The sequence below is a fragment of the Camelus ferus genome, chromosome X, assembly GCF_009834535.1.
Source record: "Camelus ferus isolate YT-003-E chromosome X, BCGSAC_Cfer_1.0, whole genome shotgun sequence".
Taxonomy (NCBI): Eukaryota; Metazoa; Chordata; class Mammalia; order Artiodactyla; family Camelidae; genus Camelus; species Camelus ferus.
Genome location: NC_045732.1, coordinates 50,697,123 through 50,707,472, shown reverse-complemented (window position 1 = coordinate 50,707,472; position 10,350 = coordinate 50,697,123).

The window sequence follows — 10,350 nt, the reverse complement described above, 5'->3', positions numbered from 1 at the left end:
TCAACAAATATTTGTTGAGTAAATGAATGATTGATTGAATGAATATGGTAGTTTGCTGCCTTATTAGAACAATTAACTAGTACTCACTTCTGTTGATTTACATGGGTTAATATACAACAGAGGAAATCTGAAATACGTAGCAAAAGATCCTGAAAACCTTAGAAGAAAATTAAATATAACAAGGGCACAGATTATGTTTTTGTATTATTCCAGACTTTGAAGGAGAGAAGACCTGTGAAGTAAATAGGTGGTGATTAACAGAAACCAATACAGTCTCACAAAGAACACAGACCAACCTTATTTCTTCTTGGGGTAATGCTATTGAGCTAGCATATGAAAGAAATGCTTCTGACACAATTCAGGAGTCCTCAGAGTGTGGCAGGAGGTAAAATAGTTTTAGGTGGTACACACATGAACATTTTCTGTTTAGGTAATTTTGGGTTTTATTTTAATATGTTTTGGAGAAAAAAAAACCTAACACATCAAATCTATAAGTTCTTTGCTACTACTGCTTATGGTTAAAATAAGTTGAAAAAAGAGGGAGGCCAAGATGACGGAGTAGCAGGACACACGTAGCTCACCCTCTCCCACAGATACACCAAGACTCACATCTACAGACCCACTCAGCCAATCAGAGCACCTGCGGAACTCCGACAGAACACGGTCCTCTTCAAAAGACAAAGACACCAACAATCTGTTTTATTCCTACATAGGCATTAGATAGATAAATAAATAAACTCCTTTAACGACCACAATAGATAACTGATACTCCATAAGTCACAGTACCAGAGACATATGAGCAAGATGAAGAAGCAGAGAAACCACCCCCAATTAAAAGAACAAGAGAAATCCCCTGAAAGAACGATCAATAAAATAGACATCGATAGCCCACTAGATCAAGATTTCAAAAAAGGAGTGATCAAAGTATTGAAGGAACTAAAAGAGATAGTGTTTAGAGATACAAAATATGTGAAAAATGAAATCGAAGCTATAAAGAAGAACCAAGTAGAATTGGTAAACTCATTGGCTGAGATGAGAACAGATCTAAAGGCTGTGCAAAGCAGGCTAGATAATGCAGAGGAACGAACTAGTGACCTAGAAGACAGGACAACAGAAAGCACCCAATCAGAACAACTGCAAGATAAACAAATAAAAACAAATGAAAGCAACATAAGGGACCTATGGGATAACATAAAGCATCCCAATCTTTGCATAATAGGGGTCCCAGAGGGGGAAGAAAGAACAAAGGGGACTGAAAAGGTTTTTGAAGAAATCATGACTGAAAACTTCCCAAACCTAAAGAAGGAATCAGATATCCAAATACAGGAATCTCAAACAGGAACAAACCAAACAGACCCACACCAAGACATATCATAATCAAGATGGCCAGAGTCAAGGATAAAGAAATGATCCTAAGGGCAGCAAGAGAAAAGCAAAGAGTGAGTTACAAGGGAACCCCCATAAGGCTCTCAGCTGATTACTCTACACAAACACTACAGGCCAGAAGGGAGTGGCAAGATATATTCAAAGTCCTGAATGAAAAAAAGATGCAGCCTAGGATACTTTATCCAGCAAGGCTATCCTTTAGGATAGAAGGAGAGATAAAGAATTTCACAGGTAAGCAAAAACTAAAAGAGTTTAGCAACACTAAACCCATGCTAAAAGAAATATTGAAAGGTCTACTCTAAAAGGAAAAGAAGCAGGATGCTACAGAAATAAGAAACTCATAACTGGAAAGGTGATAACTCATGAATTACAAATAAAATAAACATGAAATTGTAAAAGAAGACATTTAAATCATTAAGAGTGGGAGAGGGAATCAGGAAAATATAGAGTATTTTTTTCTTTCTTTCTTTCTTTTTAAATTTTTTGTTTTCAGTAGAATGGGTTCAAGATATAGTAATGGGCTAACAGACTTACAGAAAAGGGTAACCACAAGCCAAAAACTTACAAGGGAGTCACAAAAACTAAATAAAATCCATGATAATGCAAAGGAAGATTACCAACCCACAAAAGGAATAAGAAAGGAACAAAGAGGAAATACCAAATCAACTGCAAAGATAAGTTCAAAATGGCAATAAACACAAATCTATCATTAATTACTGTAAATGTTAATGGATTAAATGCTCCAGTCAAAAGACATAGAGTGGCAGGCTAGATAATAAAGCGAAAACCTTCAATATGCTGCATACAAGAGACCCAATTTAGGGAGAAGGACACATATAGATTGAGAGTGAAAGGATGGAAAAGGATATTCCATGCAAATGGAAAAGCCAAAAAATCAGGTGCTGCAGTACTGATTTCAGACAAAATAGACTTTAAAACAAAGGCCATAAAGAAAGGTAAAGAAGGACATTTTATAGTGATTAAAGGAGTGATACAAGATGAGGATATTACACTCGTTAATATATATGCACCCAATATAGGAGCACCTAAGTACATAGAACAATTACTAACAGAGACAAAGGGGGATATTGATGGGAATACAATCATAGTTGGAGATTTAACCACTGCATTAACATCACTAGACAGATCTTCCAGACTGAAAATAAATAAGGCAAAAGAGAAATTAAATGATACAATAGAAAAATTAGATTTGGTAGATATTTTCAGAGCATTACACCCCCCCCAAAATAGGATATACATTCTTTTCAAGTGCACATGGAACATTTTCCAGGATTGATCATGTACTTGGGCACAAAAGAAGCCTCAACAATTTTAAGAAGATAGAAATTATCTCAAGCATCTTTACCGACCACAATGCCATGAAACTAGAAATCAACAACAGATAAACAAAGGAGAAAAAAAGGAAAGCATGAAGATTAAACCATACGTTATTAAAAAAAACCAATGGGTCAATGAGGAAATCAAAGCTGAATTTAAAAATTACCTTGAGTCAAATGAAAATGAAAACACAACCACACAAAATTTATGGGACACAGCAAAGGCAGTGCTAAGAGGGAAGTTTATAGCGATACAGGCCTTCCTCAAAAAAGAAGAACAATCTCAAATAAACAATTTAACCCACGAGCTTAATGAACTAGAAAAAGAAGAACAAAAATCCCCAAAAGGCAGCAGTAGGAAAGAAATTATAAAGATTAGGGAGGAAATAAATAAAATACAGATTTAAAAGACCATAGGAAAAATCAATCAAACCAATAGCTGGTTTTTTGAAAAAGTAAATAAAATCAATAAACCTCTGGCCAAACTCACAAAGAAGAAAAAAGAGCACAAATTAGCAAAATAAGAAAGGATAATGGAGAAATTACAACAAATAACATAGAAATAAAGAATATCATACGAGAATATTATGAAAAACTATATGGAACCAAACTGGATAACCTAGAGGAGATGGACAAGTTTCTGGAAAAATACTGTCCACCAAGACCGAACCAAGAAGAAACTGACCACTTGAACAAAACGATCACTAGCAATGTAATTGAAATAGCAATAAAAAACCTCCCTACAAATAAAAGTCCAGGACTGGACGGCTTCACCAGGGAATTCTACAAAACGTACAAAGAAGAACTCATACCAGTCCTTCTCAAACGCTTCCAGAAGATTGAAAAGGAGGGAATACTCCCAAACTCATTCTATGAAGCCACCATCACCCTGATACCAAAACCAGGCAAAGACACTACAAAAAAAGAGAATTATAGGCCAATATCACTGATGAACATAGACGCCAAAATCCTCACTAAAATATTAGCAAATAGAATCCAACAACACATAAAAAAGATTATACATCATGACCAAGTGGGGTTCATCCCAGGGACACAAGGGTGGCTCAACATATACAAATCAATCAATGTAATACATCACATCAACAAGAAAAAGGACAAAAATCACATGATTATCTCAATCGATGCAGAAAAAGCATTTGATAAAATTCAACACCCATTTATGATAAAAACTCTCACCAAAGTGGGTATAGAGGGAACGTATCTCAACATAATAAAAGCTGTATACGACAAACCTACAGCCAGCATAGTACTCAACGGTGAAAAACTCAAAAGCTTTCCACTAATATCTGGGACAAGACAAGGATGCCCACTATCACCACTCCTATTCAACATAGTCCTGGAAGTCCTAGCCACAGCAATCAGGCAAGAGAAAGAAATAAAACGGATCCAAATTGGAAAAGACGAGGTAAAAGTGTCACTATATGCTGACGACATGTTACTATATATAGAAGACCCTAAAAGGTCCACACAAAAACTACTAGAGCTGATAGAAGAATTCAGCAAGGTAACAGGTTACAAGATTAACGTTCAAAAATCAGTGGCATTTCTTTACACCAACGATGAATCAACAGAAAAAGAAAGTAAAGAAACAATCCCCTTTAAAATAGCACCCAAAGTAATAAAGTACTTAGGAATAAACCTAACCAAGGAGGTGAAAGACTTATACACAGAAAACTATAAACCACTGATGAGGGAAATTAAAGAAGACTTTAAAAATTGGAAAGATATCCCATGCTCTTGGATTGGAAGAATCAGTATTGTTAAAATGGTCACACTGCCCAGGGCAATCTACAGATTTAATGCAATCCCTATCAAATGACCCAGGACAGATTTCACAGAACTAGAACAAATCATAATAAAATTGATATGGAACCATCAAAGACCTAGAATTGCCAAAGCATTTCTGAAGAGAAAGAAAGAGGCTGGAGGAATAACTTTCCCAGACTTCAGACAATACTATACAGCTACAGTCATCAAGACAGCATGGTATTGGTACAAAAACAGACATATAGACCAATGGAACAGAATAGAGAACCCAGAAATGAACCCACAAACTTTTGGTCAACTCATCTTCGACAAAGGAGGCAAGAATATACAATGGAATAAAGACAGTCTCTTCAGCAAATGGTGTTGGGAAAACTGGACAGCAGCACATAAAACAATGAAGCTAGAACACTCCCTTACACCATACACAAAAATCAACTCAAAATGGATCAAAGACTTAAACATAAGACAAGATACAATAAACCTCCTAGAAGAAAATATAGGCAAAACATTACCTGACATACATCTCAAAAATTTTCTCCCAGAAGAAATAAAAGCAAGAATAAACAAATGGGACCTAATTAAACTCACAAGCTTCTGCACAGCAAAGGAAACCAGAAGTAAAACAAAACGACAACCTACGGAATGGGAAAAAATTTTTGCAAATGAAACCGACAAACATTTGATCTCCAGAATATAAAAGCAGCTCATACAACTTAATAAGAAACAATCAAACAATCCAGTCCAAAGATGGGCAGAAGACCTAAACAAGCAATTCTCCAAGGAAGACATACAAATGATCAATAAGCACATGAAAAAATGCTCAATATCACTAATTATCAGAGAAATGCAAATCAAAACTACGATGAGGTATCACCTCACACCAGTCAGAATGGCCATCATTCAAAAATCCACAAATGACAAATGCTGGAGAGGCTGTGGAGAAAGGGGAACCCTCCTGCACTGTGGTGAGAATGCAGTTTGGTGCAGCCACTGTGGAAAACAGTATGGAGATTCCTCTAAAGACTAGGAATAGACTTACCATATGACCCAGGAATCCTGCTCCTGGGCTTATATCCAGAAGGAACACTACTTTAGGATGACACCTGCACCCCAGTGTTCATAGCAGCATTATTTACAATAGCCAAGACATGGAAACAGCCTAAATGTCCATCAATGGATGACTGGATAAAGAAGTTGTATATTTACACAATGGAATACTACTCAGCCATAAAAACCGACAACATAATGTCATTTGCAGCAACATGGATGCTCCTGGAGAATGTCATCTAAGTAAAGTAAGCCAGAAAGAGAAAGAAAAATACCATATGAGATAGCTCATATGTGGAATCTAAAAAAAAAAAACAAAAAAACAAGGCATAAATACAAAACAGAAATAGACTCATAGACATAGAATACAAACTTGTGGTTGCCAAGGAGGCAGAGGGTGGCAAGGGATAGACGGGATTTCAAAATTGTAGAATAGATAAACAAGATTATACTGTATAGCACAGGGAAATAGACACAAGATCTTATGGTAGCTCACAGAGAAAAAAATGTGGCAATGAATATATATATGTTCATGTATAACTGGAAAATTGTGCTCTACACTGGAATTTGACACAATAGTGTAAAATGATTATAAATCAATAAAAAAATGTTTAAAAAAGATAAGTTGAAAAAATTGATTTAAAGAAAAAAATAAGAAATTAATAGTAAAGTGCAATGCAAATATGACTAAAATTAATGAAGGTTGTCCTCAAATGACTAAACTTTGTAAAACTCTTGTGTGGTAGGCAGAGGTAGGTCCTCTCAGACCCTCAGTCCATGGTGTTGGGCCTGTGATTATGTTACCCTACATGACAAAAGGGACTTTTGCAGATAGAATTAGGATTGCTAATCAGCTGACTTTAAACTAGGGAGATTATCCTGGGTTATCTATGAGGGCCCATTGTAATCACGTGAATCCTTAGCAGTGGAAAACCTTTCCTGGCAGCAGTCAGAGAGATGTGACAGAAGAGGCAGGAGAGATTTGAAGCATGAGTGGGATATGACCAACAATTGCTGGTTTTGAAGATGGAAAAAGTGGGCCATGATCCAAGGAATGTGGCTGACCTTTAGAAGCAAGAGTAACCATCAGCTGACAAATAGCAAGGAAACAGAGACCTTAGTCCTACAACCACAAGAAACTGAATTCTACCAATAACCCAAGGGAATGGATTCTCCCCTACAGCCTCTGAAAGGAAATCCAGCCTCCTATAGTTTTTTTGTATCTCTGTGGTATTGGTTGTTATTTTTCCTCTTCCATTTCTTATTTTATTTGAGTCCTCTCTCTTTTCTACATGAGCCTGGCTAAAAGTTTATCAATTTTGTTTATCTTTTCAAAAAAAAAAAACCCAGCTCTTGGTTTCAATGATCTTTTCTACTTTTTAAATCTTTATTTTATTCATTTCCTCTTTGATCTTTATTATTTCCTTCCTTCTGCTGACTTTGGGCTTTTTTTGTTTTTCTAATTCTTTTAGGTGACAGATTGGGTTGTTTATTTGAGATTTTTCTTGTTTCTTGAGGAAAGCCTCTATCACTTGAACTTCCCTCTCTGAATTTTTCTTAATCCAGTAGAAACACTCTGAACAGGGCATATCTGCTTTGGGCTTTACTCACTGAGTCACCTTAAGATATTTTACTTCTCACTACCTGTGTTTTCTCCATCTCTATCAATTAGAGTTCAATCAGAGAAGCATAACTGCTATGAGTGTTATAGAATAAGAGATTCATTATAGGGGTCAAACCATATATGATTGTGGGAACTGGTGGAACAGTTGGTATAGGTTGCTTCCACATCTAGTGTTGAGTCTGCAGTGGCTGTAGTTCAGCCAGAATGGCAGTCAGGTAGGAAATCTGGTTGTTAATGAGAACAAGGATAAACTAGAACCTGTGAGGATAAATTGAAACCTATGAGGACAACCAGAACCCAGGAGGACAAACAACCTGTGTCTGTCTTGCACATCTCCATTGTCAATGCTGTAGGTGACCACAGGAGAAACAAGTGCTTTGCATGACAAAACTGCACTTTCACTTGGACCTGACTTTAGAGAAGCTGAAAGAGGAAGTCTGGTGATAGCTGGGTGAGCCACAGGGTCAGGTGCTGCCTCCCCTCACCAACAAGGTGAGCCAGGAGATCAACAGTAACATGAGCAAACTACCACAGTGCCTGAAGCTATGCACCAACTTCTGAAGGTAAAAAAATGTATGACCACAACCTCACTTCAGCCTTCTAAATCTCACAAAAAATGTGTCTTGTGGGGAGGGTATAGCCCAGTGGTAGAGTGTGTACGTAGCATACATGAGGTCCTGCGTTCAATCTCCAGCACCTCTATAAAATAATAATTAACCCAATTACCTCCCCCCACAAAAAAAATGTGTCTTGTAGCCAATCCTAACCCAAACCATACAGGGAAGAGATTTCTGTGAAATATAGTTCCAAATTACCAAAGGTGACACAGGACCAAGTCACCACCTCATTATAAACCAAGAAACTTAATTTCCTTTAGCTATAAACTGCAGATTACATATATTATTGTGACGATAATAAGACTGTCAGAAATTGTGGCAGAAGGAAAATAAAATCTCACCCATTTAAATTGAAAACGTTTGCATTTTTGAAGCACCCACATTTATAATTCCAGCCTGCACATTTTTCCTTAATTTGAGTTTCCTATATCCAGTTGCCTACTTGACATCCTCTGGGATTCCTGATAGATACATTAAAATTGTGTCTAAAACTTAAACTGAACTTTTGACCTTTCTCTCACTTTTGCCTCTGAAATCACACCATCCCATCTACCACCTTCTCCATTTTGGTCAATGGCAACTCCCACCTTCTTAACGCTTGGGCCAAAAATCTTGGAGTCATCCTTGACTTCTCACTTTCTCTCATACCTCATACCCAACCCATCAGGAACCAGGAACTCCTATTGTCTCAACACTCAAAATATAACCACCCACACCACTACCACCTTGACTTAAGCTGCCACCATTGTCGCTCTCCTGGATTATTGCCAGTGCCAGATAACTAGAGTGGTCAGATAAAATACAGGTTACCCAGTTAAATTGGAATTTCATAACAGGTAATTTTTAGTATAAGTATGTTCCATGCTGTATCCTCTGTGATGTTCTTCCCTCATCACTCTGTGTGGCAAGCTTCCTCACCTCCTTCAAGTATTTCCTCAAATGTAAGCTTTTCAGTGAGGCTTTCTCTGACCACCTTATTTTAAATTGCAGTCTTCTCCCCAATACCCTTTATCTCCCCTTCTCTACTTATTTTTTTCCATAGCAATCACTGCTATCTAACATCCTAAATATTATGTTTACCATCTGTGTTCCCACATCAGAATCTAAGCTCAGTGGGGGTAGGTTTTGCTTTTTGTTGTTGTCTTTTATGTTTTGTTGCTGTTATCACCAGCATTTAGAACAGTGCCTTATCCACAGTAAAACTCAATGTTTGTTGAATGTGTGAATGAATGTATGGATGAATGAATGAATAAACAGACCTCTATTTGAACAGGGGTGTCCACGCAAAATTTAACTTTTGCCCAGAACTTATTGGAGAGAGTCAGAGAGATGAGTAGCTAGTAAATGTGGGTCCTTGACAGATTCGTAGGCATTTCCAACTCATCCCGAAGAAGACTAAGAATAAATGTTTTAAACCAGTGCTTTTCATATTTTAATGCACATATAAATCACCTGGGAATCCTGTTAACATGTGGGTTTTGGTTCAGCATGTCTGAGGTGGGTCCAGATAGTTGGCATTTCTCACAAACTCCCAGATGATGCTGATGCTGCTTTTCTGGGGACCACACTTTGAGTAGCAAGGTTTTAAGGCATCACTGAAGCCTGGCCTCAGGTGATAGAGCCAAAATGTGATCAGTCAGTAAACAGTTACTGCCAGTGGTCCAACCTAATAAAGAACAGAGTAATTTACTTTGAACAGAGGCAGCTGTGACTGAACAGAGTGAAATCATGACTATTTGAAATGAGGACTTTGTCCAATGTCCATGGTCCTAAATTTAAGAATGCGCTCAGCTATATCTCAGTGTGAGAGTATTATTTTACTTGAACTGGCACAAACATGAAGAGTAACAATTACAGAGGGAAAAGGAAGGTTACCATTGCTAAATTTTAGGACTCAAAGGAATGTGATTGGTGTGGGGATTATTTCAGGCAAGCAGGCTGCTATTTTGGTGTTCCTTAAATCATGCCAAATGGGGCCTTCCTACAGACATAAGTTCTCTGCAAAACAGGAAATTAGAGGGGGGGTGGTATAGCCCAGTGGTAGAGCACATGCTTAGCATGCATGAGGGCCTGGGCTCAGTACCCCCATTCAAAAAATTAAAAATAAATAAATTTAAAAAAATAGGAAATTAGCAACTCAGGCAGCTCTAGACCAATAACTGACCTACATACCCAAGTGGCTGTGGTTAATTTGTCTTTCTATCCCCACACCCAGGGCAAGGAAATAACAACAGCAACCATTTACCACTGTGTTTTTGCTGTTTTAGAAACATTACCTCCATACTACTGTCTCAAAATTTTGTAAGGTTATTATCCTCATTTTGCACTTGAAGAAACCTAAATTAGGTTAGGTTAAGCTTTGGTTAGTTTAAGCAACTTGCCCTTGGTCACTGTGGTAGGCAGGATAATGGTCCCTCAAAGAGGCCCATGTCCTAATCCCCAGAACCTGTGAATACTTTACTTTACATGGCAAAAGGGACTCCGCTGACATGATTAAGGATCTTGAGATGGGGAAATTTTCCGGATTATCTGCATGGACCCAATGTAATCA